General features: G+C 41.6%; 1 protein-coding gene across 4 annotated transcripts in view; it reads left to right on the top strand.

Moving 5' to 3' along the window:
- LOC124717130 (poly [ADP-ribose] polymerase tankyrase-2-like) overlaps positions 1–12,784 on the top strand; it is an 83,515-nt gene that overhangs the window by 19,831 nt on the left and 50,900 nt on the right. The gene's annotated exons all lie outside the window — the stretch shown is intronic.

Here is a 12,784-nt window from a genome sequence, read left to right as displayed (position 1 = left end):
ATCGAATCTCCAAAGGAAATGCTTGAACTAGTAGTGCTTGTACATGTTTTAGGTAAATTCGAATAAGTGTAACTGTATTGGACGGCAGCGTGGGGGTAAAAATCGTAGAGGGAGACCAAGAGATGAATACACTAAGCAGATTCAGAAGGAAGTAGGTTGCAGTAAGTACTGGGAGATGAAGAAGCTTGCACAGGATAAAGTAGCATGGAGAGCTGCATCAAACCAGTCTCAGGACTGAAGACCACAACAACAACAGTCGCTGTCCAAGACTGATATATATTGTGGTGTCCATATCGTAAGACCTTCGGTACACACACCATCAGATTATTTGACTTGTCGCTCTAACGAAGTAGGCGAGTGTCAGCAATATGTCTCGTGGTCTTATTGTGGCGTGTTTATCTTCTGCCGTTAGGTCAGACAATAGAAATGCCACTTGCACGCTTAGAGTAGCAGATTGACGGTGACCAACTTTAAACAGAACTTGATTAATTTTCACACACATTTATTAAAATAATAAAAACTATAGACACTACGTAATTTGATTCTGGATGCTGTTTACAATTGACAATCTGAAATCCTTTTGTCTTCGTACGTTAATCTTATTCTCACACATCTCTGATACTTGACAAAGTGTCCATACATTTATCTTCATGGCTATGTACAGGAATATGATAATCTTATTAGGCGCATTCAGGTATCACTGCGCGAGTGTGATCCGTGAGGAGAAAAGGTTATATGTTAGCAGCAATCTCATTGGCTGCGTTAGATATTTATACGTGGATTGGCGGAAGCAGAATTTGGTCCGTCTCTAAGGCTGCGCCATCTCGTAGTGCGGAGACAGACGAGCGCTGCGCCTGCGCTGTTGTGCTTAATGGGGAGTGCTCAAGTGGGAAAGTTGTGTACGCACTAACTACGCAGAACTACGTACACAACACACACACACACATATTAAAAACACAGATGATGTGACTTACCGAGCAAAAGTGCATTCTTCATGGAGTGCAGCACTGAGAAGAGGTATCGATGTCAGTTGGTGAGGTCTGGCACGAAGTCGGCGTTCCAAAACATCCCAAAGGTATTCAATAGGATTCACTTCAGGGCTCTGTGCAGGCTAATCCATTACAGGGATGTTATTGTCATGTAACAACTCCATCACAGGCCGTGCATTATGAATAGATGCTTGATCGCGTTGAAAGATGCAGTCGCCATCCCCAAAATGCTCTTCAACGGTGGGAAGCAATAAGATGCTCAAACATCAATGTAGGCCTGTGCTGTGATAATGCCATGCAAAACAATATGGGGTGCAAGCGCACTTCATGAAAAACATGACCGCACCGGAACACCAACACCTCCGAATTTTACTGTTGGCATCAAACATGCTGGCAGATGACGTTCACCGGGAATTTGCCATACCCACACCCTGCTGTTGGATCGCCACATTGTGCACCGTTATTCGTCTCTCCACTCAGCGATTTTCCAATGTTCAGTCGTCCAATGTTTACAATCCTTACACCAAGCGAGGCGTCGTTCGACATTTACTGGTGTGATGTGTGGCTTAAGAGCAGCCGCTTGACCATGACGTCCAAGATTTCTCACCTCCTACCTAACTGTCATAGTGCTTGCAGTGGATTCTGATGCAGTTGGGAATTCCTGTGTGATGGTCTAGACAGATATCTGCCTATTACACATTACGACCCTCTTCAACTGTCAGCGGTCTCTGCCAGTCAACAGATGAGGTTGGCCTTTACGCTTTTGTGCTGTACATCTCCCTTCATGTTTCCCCTTCATATCATATCAGAAGCAATGGACCTAGGGATGTTTAGGAGTGTGGAAATCTCATGTACAGATGTAAGACACAAGTGATACCCAGTCACCTGACCATTTTCGAAGTCTGTGAGTTCTGCATAGCACTCCATTCTGCTCTCTCACGATACCTAATGAATACTGATGTCGCTGATATGGAGTACCAGCCAGTAGGTGGCAGCACGATGCACCTAATATGAAAAACCTATGTTTTTGGGATGTTGGGACACTTTTGATCATATAGTTTATGCCTGTGTAGTCAGATATATTATAACTTTCTTTACAAGACGTCATATTATCGAAAATTACTTTTAGATTCAGAAATGTTGTTCACATTTGCTTTTAATTAGCTGGCTGCTGTGGCCGAGCAGTTGTAGGCACTTCAGTTGCAGGTTTGAATCCTGCCTCGGGTCTGGATATGGGTGATGTTCTTAGGTTGGTTAGGTTTAAGTAGTTCTAAGTCTAGAGGGCTGATGACCTGAGATGTTAAGTCCCATAGTGCTTAGAGCCATTTGAGCCATGGCTTTGCGGGGTCTACGCCACACTCGAACCCTACCATCAGCTCTCACCAACTGAAATAGGGGCTCATCTGCATTTGAAAGCTTTTAATTAGCAATTTCTAATGCCCTATGATGCTTTCATCGACCTCTCATAACAGGTTCATCGAATCTCTAAATTGAAATGTATTGGACTCGTAATGATTGTACATGCTTTAGTTAAATTGGAATAAGTGTCATTACAGTTACATTAACATGACTACCTATAACACCCTGACGATAGCTGAACTGTTAGCTGAAATCTACATCTACAATAAGAAACAGTGATGCTATTATGCCTGATGCTGACCTCCTTTCTGTCCTGGATTACATCACGGTTGTGGGATGACCATTCCCTCGGAATTGAGTGCGATGGATGTCAATAGTTATGAAGCCTTTAAATCCTACCATCTTATGTTAAATACTGTATCACAGTACAAATACTTTCTACATGTCTAGTGCCTAGGAGTTACCATATGTTTCCTTTATTTTTCAGATATATTTGGATATTTACACACCACTTAATGAGCTGTATGACTAATTAGAATTCTTGTCTTTGAGATAATATTTCATAATGATTCACTCCAAACATAACACTTATCATCATACCTTTCTTTTCAAGACATCATATTATCGAAAATTACTTTTAGTTTCAGAAATATTGTTCACCAATGCTTTTAAGAACTGAAATAGGATCCACTCCAGAAATCCTTACCATCACCTTAGTCATGGCCTCAGGGTTCACACACTTATGCATGGAAGTAGTCTGCATGCTTGTCACAATATCATTCTCCCATATATCTTCACATTTCTATCCCCTGACTGGCCACTATGAGCTTAAAGTTGTCTCAATGGTAAACTACAACTGTTAAATCTCGGAAGTGCCACACTTTTGGTGAAACAGTCATCATTTAGCACCTGGGCATCTCAAACAGTTGCTACTGTTCAACACTGCTGTTACATGTTACATGGTTCGAACAGATTTTCAAATCTCCATCATTAGCTACACTCATAATTTCCATGTATAGTTCACTATCATCCAAACTCCACCCATAGTTCACAGTTGTTAACGTATGACAAAAAATGTCTGTCAAGTGACTTAAGTAACATGGCTCCTTTCTCAAAACATTCGAGCTGTATTGCACAGACAAAAGTAATGGAATTCCTACATTTCATAATATTTCCCTCCAAACATAACAGTAACTTCATATTATTGAGCACTGATTTAAGACACACACACACACACACACACACACACACACACACACACACACACACACACACACACACAAGCAAACAAAAATGGTGTCTGATTACCTTTCAGCTTCCAGACATTTGCCTGTAACTTCTCCTCACTGGCAGAAGACGCAATTGACTTTATCTACTTTCTATGTGAAATCATGGTTTTTTTGAGTCTCTACAGAAATATGCTGAGTGCATTGCCTTATGTAACCCCTATCTCAGTATTTCCAATCATACTGATTCTCCCAATTTAAAACCTGGGAAAGATCATATGTACCCAAGTAATTATCATAGTGTTGTCATCACTAGCTATATTTGTGTTGGAGTGGATGGTCAACTGCTGTCTTGTCTGTATTTTAGAATCCAAGCAATGGCTTAGTCACTTTCACTGTGGCTACAGGAGGCATTGCTCCACCTTTGATAACCTGTCCCTCATGGAGGCAGCTATACAACATGCTTCCCTGCGCCAGCAGCACCTTTTAGGTATATCTTCTGATCAAAGGTTGAAAATACCGCTTCAGTTGTAAATTTATTTTATTATCGCACGACCGGTTTCGGGCCCTCATAAGCTCATCCTCAGGTGTTGCAATTGTTCTGCGGCCCCTGAGAGCCCAGCACACATCCACTGCGGTGCTCGGGGGCCACAGCACAGTTGTGACAACTGAGGATGGGCTTATGAGGGCCCGAAACCGGTCGTGTGATAATAAAATAAATTTACAACTGAAGCGGTATTTTCAGCCTCTGATATAATGCTCAGTTGCGGACGTTCATCCAACAGGACTGTTTGTATATCTTTTGACATCGAGAAGGCCTACGATGCTACTTGGAGGCATCTTATCCTCAAGCAGCTACACAAATTAGGTTTTCTTGGATGTCTTCCCATTTTTATTCGGCCATTTCTCTCGCCACAGTATTTTAGATACCGAGTCGTTGACGTCCTGTTTTGATCGGTTTGAGCAGAAGAACGGTGTTCCTTAAGGTTGTGTTTTAAGTCTGTCTGTCTTTCCCATAGCTATTAACAGCTTTATATTACTTGTGCAAAGTCCTGTCCAGTATTCTTTGTTTGTGGATTACTTCTCTGTGTTTTGTTCTTCTTCAAGCCTTGCAACAACAGCACACCAGTTCCAATGAACTCTTCGACATTTGGCTGAATTGGCACAGAAGAGTGGTTTTAAGTTTCAACTGAGAAGTCCGTGTGTGTTGTTTTTAACTGTTCTTGTTCCATTTTAAACCTTCCTTAGTTGAGGATGAGGGATACTGTTCTTGATTTTAAACAAACCGCAAGGTTTCTGGGCCTCATATTTGGCTGTAAATTTACACGGTTGCCGAAACTTAAGAATCTGAAGAAATAGTCCCTTACGGCTCTCTGTATTTTAAGATGTCTAAGCCACAGTAACATGAGGAAAAGATAGGACTTGTCTGCTTGGGTGTTACAGAGCATTTGTGTCATCACACTTAGATTATGGATGCACGGTCTACGGGTCTCCGAGACCCTCTTCTTTAGAGATGTTGGACATGGTGCATCATGAAGAGATTCTGTTGGTCACTGGGGCTTTCAGAACAAACCCAATACCAAGCCTCTGTGCATAAGCTGCTGAACCACCACTTCACGTCAGGCGACGACTGCGTATGGTGCACCAGGCATATAAAACACTATCCACACCATACACACCTGCATACATTTGTTGCTCAGCGTCTAATGGAAAGGCTTTTACGTTACCAGCAACCTATGTGATTCATGCACAGGATTGCCTTTTAGAGATGGGCGTAGCCAGTCTTATGTTTTCGATTATGGTTGGAGCAGATTCCCACCTTGACTCCTCCAGAAGCTCAGACTTTACCAATGTTAAGAAAGAAAGTACACCCAATCTTACATTTCAATCTCTGTTTTTTAACATTTTAGATATACATCACCATTTTACAGTAGCGTACACTCATCGCTCCAAACAAGGGAATTCCCTTGGCTGCTCTGTAGTGTTCCCTGACCATGTAATCAGAATTCGCCTTCGTTATTAGTATACCGTTTTCTCAGCGGAGCCCCAGATGATCCCAAAGGCTCTGGAGCAGATGCGACATATTCAGGGCAAAACATTTCTCATCTGCTTAGATTCCCTTACAGTCGTTAAAGAACCCAGCTGAGAAGTTGGTCCAGCTGATACTTGCTGCAACGGCAGAGAAAGCTAGTGTCATTCTGTTGGGTGCAAGAGCGTGTAGAGACACGGGGAAATGAACAGGCTGATCAGGCTGCCAAGGAGGCCTGCAGAGGACGGGATGTAGCACAGTGTCCTATTCCCCTGCAGGCTGCTATTTCTGCACTACACGGGGAGTGCATAAGGTTGTGGGGTGAGGAATGGCTGGCGGTGATAACCAGTAAGCTGCAACTGGTGAAGTCAACTACCCGACTGCACCGTTCCTGTTGCAAGTTGCTCGGGTGGGATAAAGTGACCCCTCATACGTCTTCGAATAGGGGCACTGCTCTCTTACACATGGCATTTTACTATGGTGAGAGGAACCCCTGTTTTGCGATGCTTTTGGTGTGCAAATCTCTGTACACCATATTTTAACAGAGAGCATTTTACACCACGATGCAAGGGCGGAAGCAATTGTCGATGGGGATCTGTCCTCTATTTTAGCTGATGATACGACAGGTGTGACTAAGGTTTTAAAGTTTAGTGATGTGTCGGGTCCTTGTGTGTTGTGGTGTGGCTGGCTCCTCCTTTTTTATTGTGGTGGTCAGCCAGCCAGGTCCTTCTACCATATTATTTTAACTCCTACCAATTTCTTCTTGATTTGTTAATGTTTAAATATTAGCGTAATACTTTGTTTCGTGCTTCTGTTTGAGTACACACATAGTTCTGTATATTTTGTTCCTTTTAGTTTTTGTGTTGTTTTATACTCTTTCTAGTGTCCTGTATCGACACTTGTCTCAAACTATTTTCGCACTGGCACTTCAGTCCATACTGCCATGTGCCCATCCAAACATATCCATCCTTCCATTATCCTTCATTCCTCAGGAAATTTTATGATGGTAAACTGAAGAATGTGGTTACACTAGATATAATAATGAAACCAATTTTAGTGGAGTGGTAACCTCTGATCAATCGTCAAGGGTAAATACATATAAAAAAAGCACACCGTCATCAGGCCACAAGTGGCCCATCGGCACTATCCGACCGCTGTGTCATCCTCAGCTGAGGATGGGGATAGGAGGGGCGTGTGGTCAGCACACTGCTCTCCCGGTTGTTACGATGGTTTTCTTTGACTGGAGCCGCTATTATTCGGTCGAGGAGCTCCTCAATTGGCATCACGAGGTTGAGTGCACCCCGTAAATACATATACACACATCAAAAAAATTTTTGCATCACCCCAGTTCCGAGAACTCCTGAAGATAGACGTTGATTGTGGGTATTGTATCACAGACACAGTCTCTTTGACTGTTCAGATATGTCAATAAACCCACCCAAAGATGTAAACAAGTGTGCATGAGCAGCGCCTATTAGACATAGGGGATCTGACAGCTGATCAGTTCCAGTCACTCCACCAGGAAGGAGGTACATGGCTCGTGTTGTCTGTAGTTCAACCATGCCTAGACGGTCAATACCGCAGTTCAATCGAATTCGCATTGTTACTTTGTCCCAGGAAGGGCTCTCAACAAGGAAAGTCTCGAAGCATCTCGAAGTGAACCAAAGCGATGTTGTTCGGTCATGGAGGAGATACCGAGAGACAGCAGCTGTCAATGACATGCCTCGCTCAAGCCACCAGAGGGCTACTACTGCAGTGGATGACTGCTACCTATGGATTATGGCTCGGAGGAACCCTGACAGCAACGCCACCAGGTTGAATAATGCTTTTCGTGCAGCCACAGGACGTCGTGTTGTGACTTAAATTGTGCGCAATAGGCTGCATTATGCGCAACTTCACTCCTGACATCCATGGCGAGGTCCACTTTGCAACCATGACACCATGTAGCGTGGTACAGATGGGCCCAACAACATGACGAGTGGACTCCTCAAGATTAGTATCACGTTCTCTACTCTGATGAGTGTCGGATATGACTTCAACCAGGCAATCGTCAGAGATGAGTTCAACCCAGTCCGGCTGAACGCCTTAGACACACTGTCCAGCGAGTGCAGCAAGGTGGAGGTTCCCTGCTATTTTGGGGTGGCATTATGTGGGGCCGACGTACGCCTCTGGTGGTCATGGAAGATGCCGTAACGGCTGTATAATACGTGAATGCACTATGCAGCACTCTGTGAAGAATGGGCTGCCATTCCCCAAGAAATCTTCTAGCACCTGATTGAACATATGCCTGAGAGAGTGGAAGCTGTCATCAAGGCTAAGGTTGGGCCAATACCATACTGAATTCCAGCATTACCGATGGAGGGTGCCATGAACTTATAAGTCATTATCAGCCAGTTGTCCGGATACTATTGATACTATTGATTGTGGTCTTCAGTCCTGAGACTGGTTTGATGCAGCTCTCCATACTACTCTATCCTGTGCAAGCTTCTTCATCTCCCAGTACTTACAGCAACCTACATCCTTCTGAATCTGCTTAGTGTATTCATCTCTTGGTCTCCCTCTACGATTTTTACCCTCCACGCTGCCCTCCAATGCTAAATTTGTGATCCCTTGATGCGTCAGAACATGTCCTACTAACCGGTAGGACATGTTCTGTGCCACAAACTCCTCTTCTCCCCAATTCTATTCAATACCTCCTCATTAGTTACGTGATCTACCCATCTAATCTTCAGCATTCTTCTGTAGCACCACATTTCGAAAGCTTCTATTCTCTTCTTGTCCCAACTATTTATCGTCCATGTTTCACTTCCATACATGGCTACACTCCATACAAATACTTTCAGAAACGACTTCCTGACACTTAAATCTATACTCGATGTTAACAAATTTCTCTTCTTCAGAAACGCTTTCCTTACCATTGCCAGTTTACATTTTATATCCTCTCTACTTCGACCATCATCAGTTATTTTGCTCCCTAAATAGCAAAACTCCTTTACTACTTTAAGTGTGTCATTTCCTAATCTAATTCCCTCAGCATCACCCAATTTAATTCGACTACATTCCATTATCCTCGATTTGCTTTTGTTGATGTTCATCTTATATCCTCCTTTCAAGACACTGTCCATTCCGTTCAACTGCTCTTCCAAGTCCTTTTCTGTCTCTGACAGAATTACAATGTCATCGGTGAACCTCAAAGTTTTTATTTCTTATCCATGGATTTTAATACCTGTTCTGAATTTTTCTTTTGTTTCCTTTACTGCTTGCTCAATATACAGATTGAATAACATCGGGGTAGACTTCAACCCTGTCTCACTCCCTTCCCAACCACTGCTTCCTTTTCATACCCCTCGACTCTTATAACTGCCATCTGGTTTCTGTACAAATTGTAAATAGCCTTTCGCTCCCAGTATTTTACCCCTGCCACCTTTAGAATTTGAAAGAGAGTATTCCAGTCAACATTGTCAAAAGCTTTCTCTAAGTCTACAAATGCTAGAAATATAGGTTTGCCTTTCCTTAATTTTTCTTCTAAGATAAGTCGTAAGGTCAGTATTTCCTCACGTGTTCCAATATTTCTACGATATCCAAACTGATCTTCCCCAAGGTCGGCTTCTACCAGTTTTTCCATTAGTCTGTAAAGAATTCATGTTAGTATTTTGCAGCTGTGACTTATTAAACTGACAGTTCGGTAATTTTCACATCTGTCAACACCTGCTTTTTTGGGATTGGAATTATTATATTCTTCTTGGTGTCTGAGGGTATTTCACCTGTCTCATACATCTTGCTCACCAGATGGTAGAGTTTTGTTAGGACTGGCTCTCCCAAGGCCGTCAATAGTTCTAATGGAATGTTGTCTACTCCCGGGGCCTTGTTTTGACTCAGGTCTTTTAGCGCTGTGTCAAACTCTTCACGCAGTATCATATCTCCCATTTCATTTTCATCTACATCCTCTTACATTTCCATAATATTATCCTCAAGTACATCGCCCTTGTATAGAGCCTCTATATACTCCTTCCACCTTTCTGCTTTCCCTTCTTTGCTTAGAACTGGGTTTCCATCTGAGCTTTTGATCTTCATACAAATGGTTCTCTTTTCTCCAAAGGTCTCTTTAATTTTCCTGTAGGCTGTGTCTATCTTACCCCTAGTGAGATAAGCCTCTACATCCTTACATTTGTCCTCTAGCCATCCCTGCTTAGCCATTTTGCACTTCCTGTCGATCTCATTTTTGAGACGTTTGTATTCCTTTTTGCCTGCTTTATTTACTGCATTTTTACATTTCCTCCTTTGATCAATTAAATTCAATATTTCTTCTGTTACCCAAGGATTTATACTAGCCCTCGGCCTTTCTCCTACTTGATCCTCTGCTGCCTTCACTACTTCATCCCTCACAGCTACCCATTCTTCTTCTACTGTATTTCTTTCCCTCATTCCTGTCAATTGTTCCCTTATGCTCTCCCTGAAACTCTGTACAACCTATGGTTTAGTCAGTTTATCCAGGTCCCATCTCCTTGAATTCCCACCTTTTTGCAGTTTTTTCAGTTTTAATCTACAGTTCATAACCAATTGATTGTGGTCAGAGTCCACATCTGCCCCTGGAAATGTCTTACAATTTAAAACCTGGTTCCTAATTTTCTGTCTTACCATTATATAATCTATCTGATATCTTCTAGTATCTCCAGGATTCTTCCATGTATACAACCTTCTTTTAAAATTCTTGAACCAAGTGTTAACTATGATTAAGCTATGCTCTGTGCAAAATTCTACCAGGCGGCTTCCTCTTTCATTTCTTACCCCCAATCCATATTCACCTACTGTGTTTCCTTCTCTCCCTTTTCCTACTCTCGAATTCCAGTCACCCATGACTATTAAATTTTCATCTCCCTTCACTACCTGAATAATTTCTTTTATCTCATCATACATTTCATCAATGTCTTCATCATCTGCAGAGCTAGTTGGCATATAAACTTGTACTACTGTAGTAGGCATGGGCTTCGTGTCTATCTTGACCACAATAATGCGTTCACTATGTTGTTTGTATTAGCTTACCCGCACTCCTATTTTTTTTATTCATTATTCAGCCTACTCCTGCAATACCCCTATTTGATTTTGTATTTATAACCCTGTATTCACCTGACCAAAAGTCTTGGTCCTCCTGCCACCGAGCTTCACTAATTCCCACTATATCTAACTTCAACCTATCCATTTCCCTTTTTAAAATTTTCTAACCTACCTGCCTGATTAAGGGATCTGACATTCCATGCTTTGAGCCGTAGAACGGCAGTTTTCTTTCTTCACAATAAAGGATGGCAGCCAAAAACAGTTGCAGGATAGAATTTTTTTTATTAAAATTCTTGACCAAGGTTTCGGTACATATAAATATACCTTCATCAGAAGTACATTTCCTGAATAGAAAGACACATTCATTAGAAAAGCCATATCAACGAAAGTGAGAAACAGAAGCTTAAATAACGGTGAAATTGCTAAAGTAATACAGGCACACAATCTTTAGTACTTACTAAATTTACATCATGCACTGGAGAATAATGAAACAATTATGCCAAAAGGCGTCGTCAGTGATTAAAATATCATCTCCATTTGTACAACATGTGTAATGGGTACAGGATCAAAGCGAACAGTTTAACAATGTTACTTCGCCTATGAACTGTTGAGACACGAGTGTGAAGGCACTAAGGTAGATTGTTTCGCCGAGAGAGGGCACTTGCATGTGCCAGACTCGCGCATATTACAATCCATAAATACATACATAGCGCATCTAACGAGAGAGGGCACTACTGTAATGCGCGAGAGTCTCGCGTAAAGTAGGCAGTGAAATACATACTAGCGAAACAACCAAAATGTTATAATAAAACAAACCATCTGTCTGTATGAATAAAACATAGTAGTCATTTAACCACACATACACATTGAAATTCATAATTAACAAACATCACAATATGTAGATCCCAACAAGATAGGAAAAGCGCATTTCACCGGCATCAACAAGCAAGAAAATAACTCCTAGTCAGCCAGACTATATTACATTAAGGCAATGAGGGGTTTGAAACTGTCTAAAAAATTTTTGTTTCGAAGCTGCACCTGTTCATTAAGAACAAAACCATCTTTTAGAGACAGATGCTTGAAAATCTCTAATTCTTCGAGCAAGTCTAGTTTGTCACCTTTATCAGCTTCATGAAGCAGCTCTACGTCGTCCAGTTCTCTTGGCGTGTGCTGTAAGAGCCATAGATGTTCAGCAAAGGTGGAATTATATACGTTTTCCCCATTTTTACCTAACTTGTGTTCTTTATACCTAACTTTAATGGGTCTACCTGTCTGCCCTATGTAATAGTTTGGGCAGTCGTTACAAGTAATTTTGTATACACCGGACTTAGTGCTGAGTTCTTCTCGTGCTCCAATATTATGAATAACTCTACGTTTGAGGCTATTATTTACGGAAAAAGCAACTCTATAACCGTATTGTTTCTGTAAAAGTCTTTTAATCTTATATGAAACGTTCCCTAAAAATGGAATAGAAATAAAGTTATTACTTTCATAGTTTTTTGCCCTGTTATCTCCTAAAGTAGAAAATTTTACAGCTGTTTTTTTCTTAGCAATTTGGTCAATTAATTTAGGGTCGTATCCATTGTTAGTGGCTATTGATTTTAATAAAAATATTTCATTTTCAAAACAATTCTGTGCTAAAGGTGTGCTCACAGCGCGATGAACTGCAGAATGAAAAAAGGCGATCTTATGAGTTTGGGGATGACAGGAATCTGCTGGAATAATATTATCAGAAAAAGTTTCTTTACGGAAAATGTCGAAGCTAATGGTGTTACCCGATAACTTAAGTTTCAGATCAAGAAAATTGAGTTCTCTCTGCCATCCTTTATTGTGAAGAATTTTAACAGTTGCTGCTGCAGCCATGTTTAAAATCTTGAAGTTTTCTTTCTCCTGATAACGATGTCCTCTTGAGTAGCCCCCACCCGGAGATCCGAATGGGGGACTATTTTGCCTCTGGAATATTTTACCCAAGAGGACGCCATCATCATTTAACCATACAGTAAAGCTGCATGCCCTCGGGAAAAATTACGGCCGTAGTTTCCCCTTGCTTTCAGCAGTTCGCAATACCAGCACAGCAAGGCCATTTTGGTTAGTGTTACAAGGCCAAATCAGGTATCATCCAGACT

Source organism: Schistocerca piceifrons, chromosome 9 (genome assembly GCF_021461385.2).
Source record: "Schistocerca piceifrons isolate TAMUIC-IGC-003096 chromosome 9, iqSchPice1.1, whole genome shotgun sequence".
NCBI lineage: Eukaryota > Metazoa > Arthropoda > Insecta > Orthoptera > Acrididae > Schistocerca > Schistocerca piceifrons.
The sequence above is the reverse complement of the archived record's forward strand: the minus strand, read 5'-3'. Positions and strand labels throughout refer to the sequence as shown.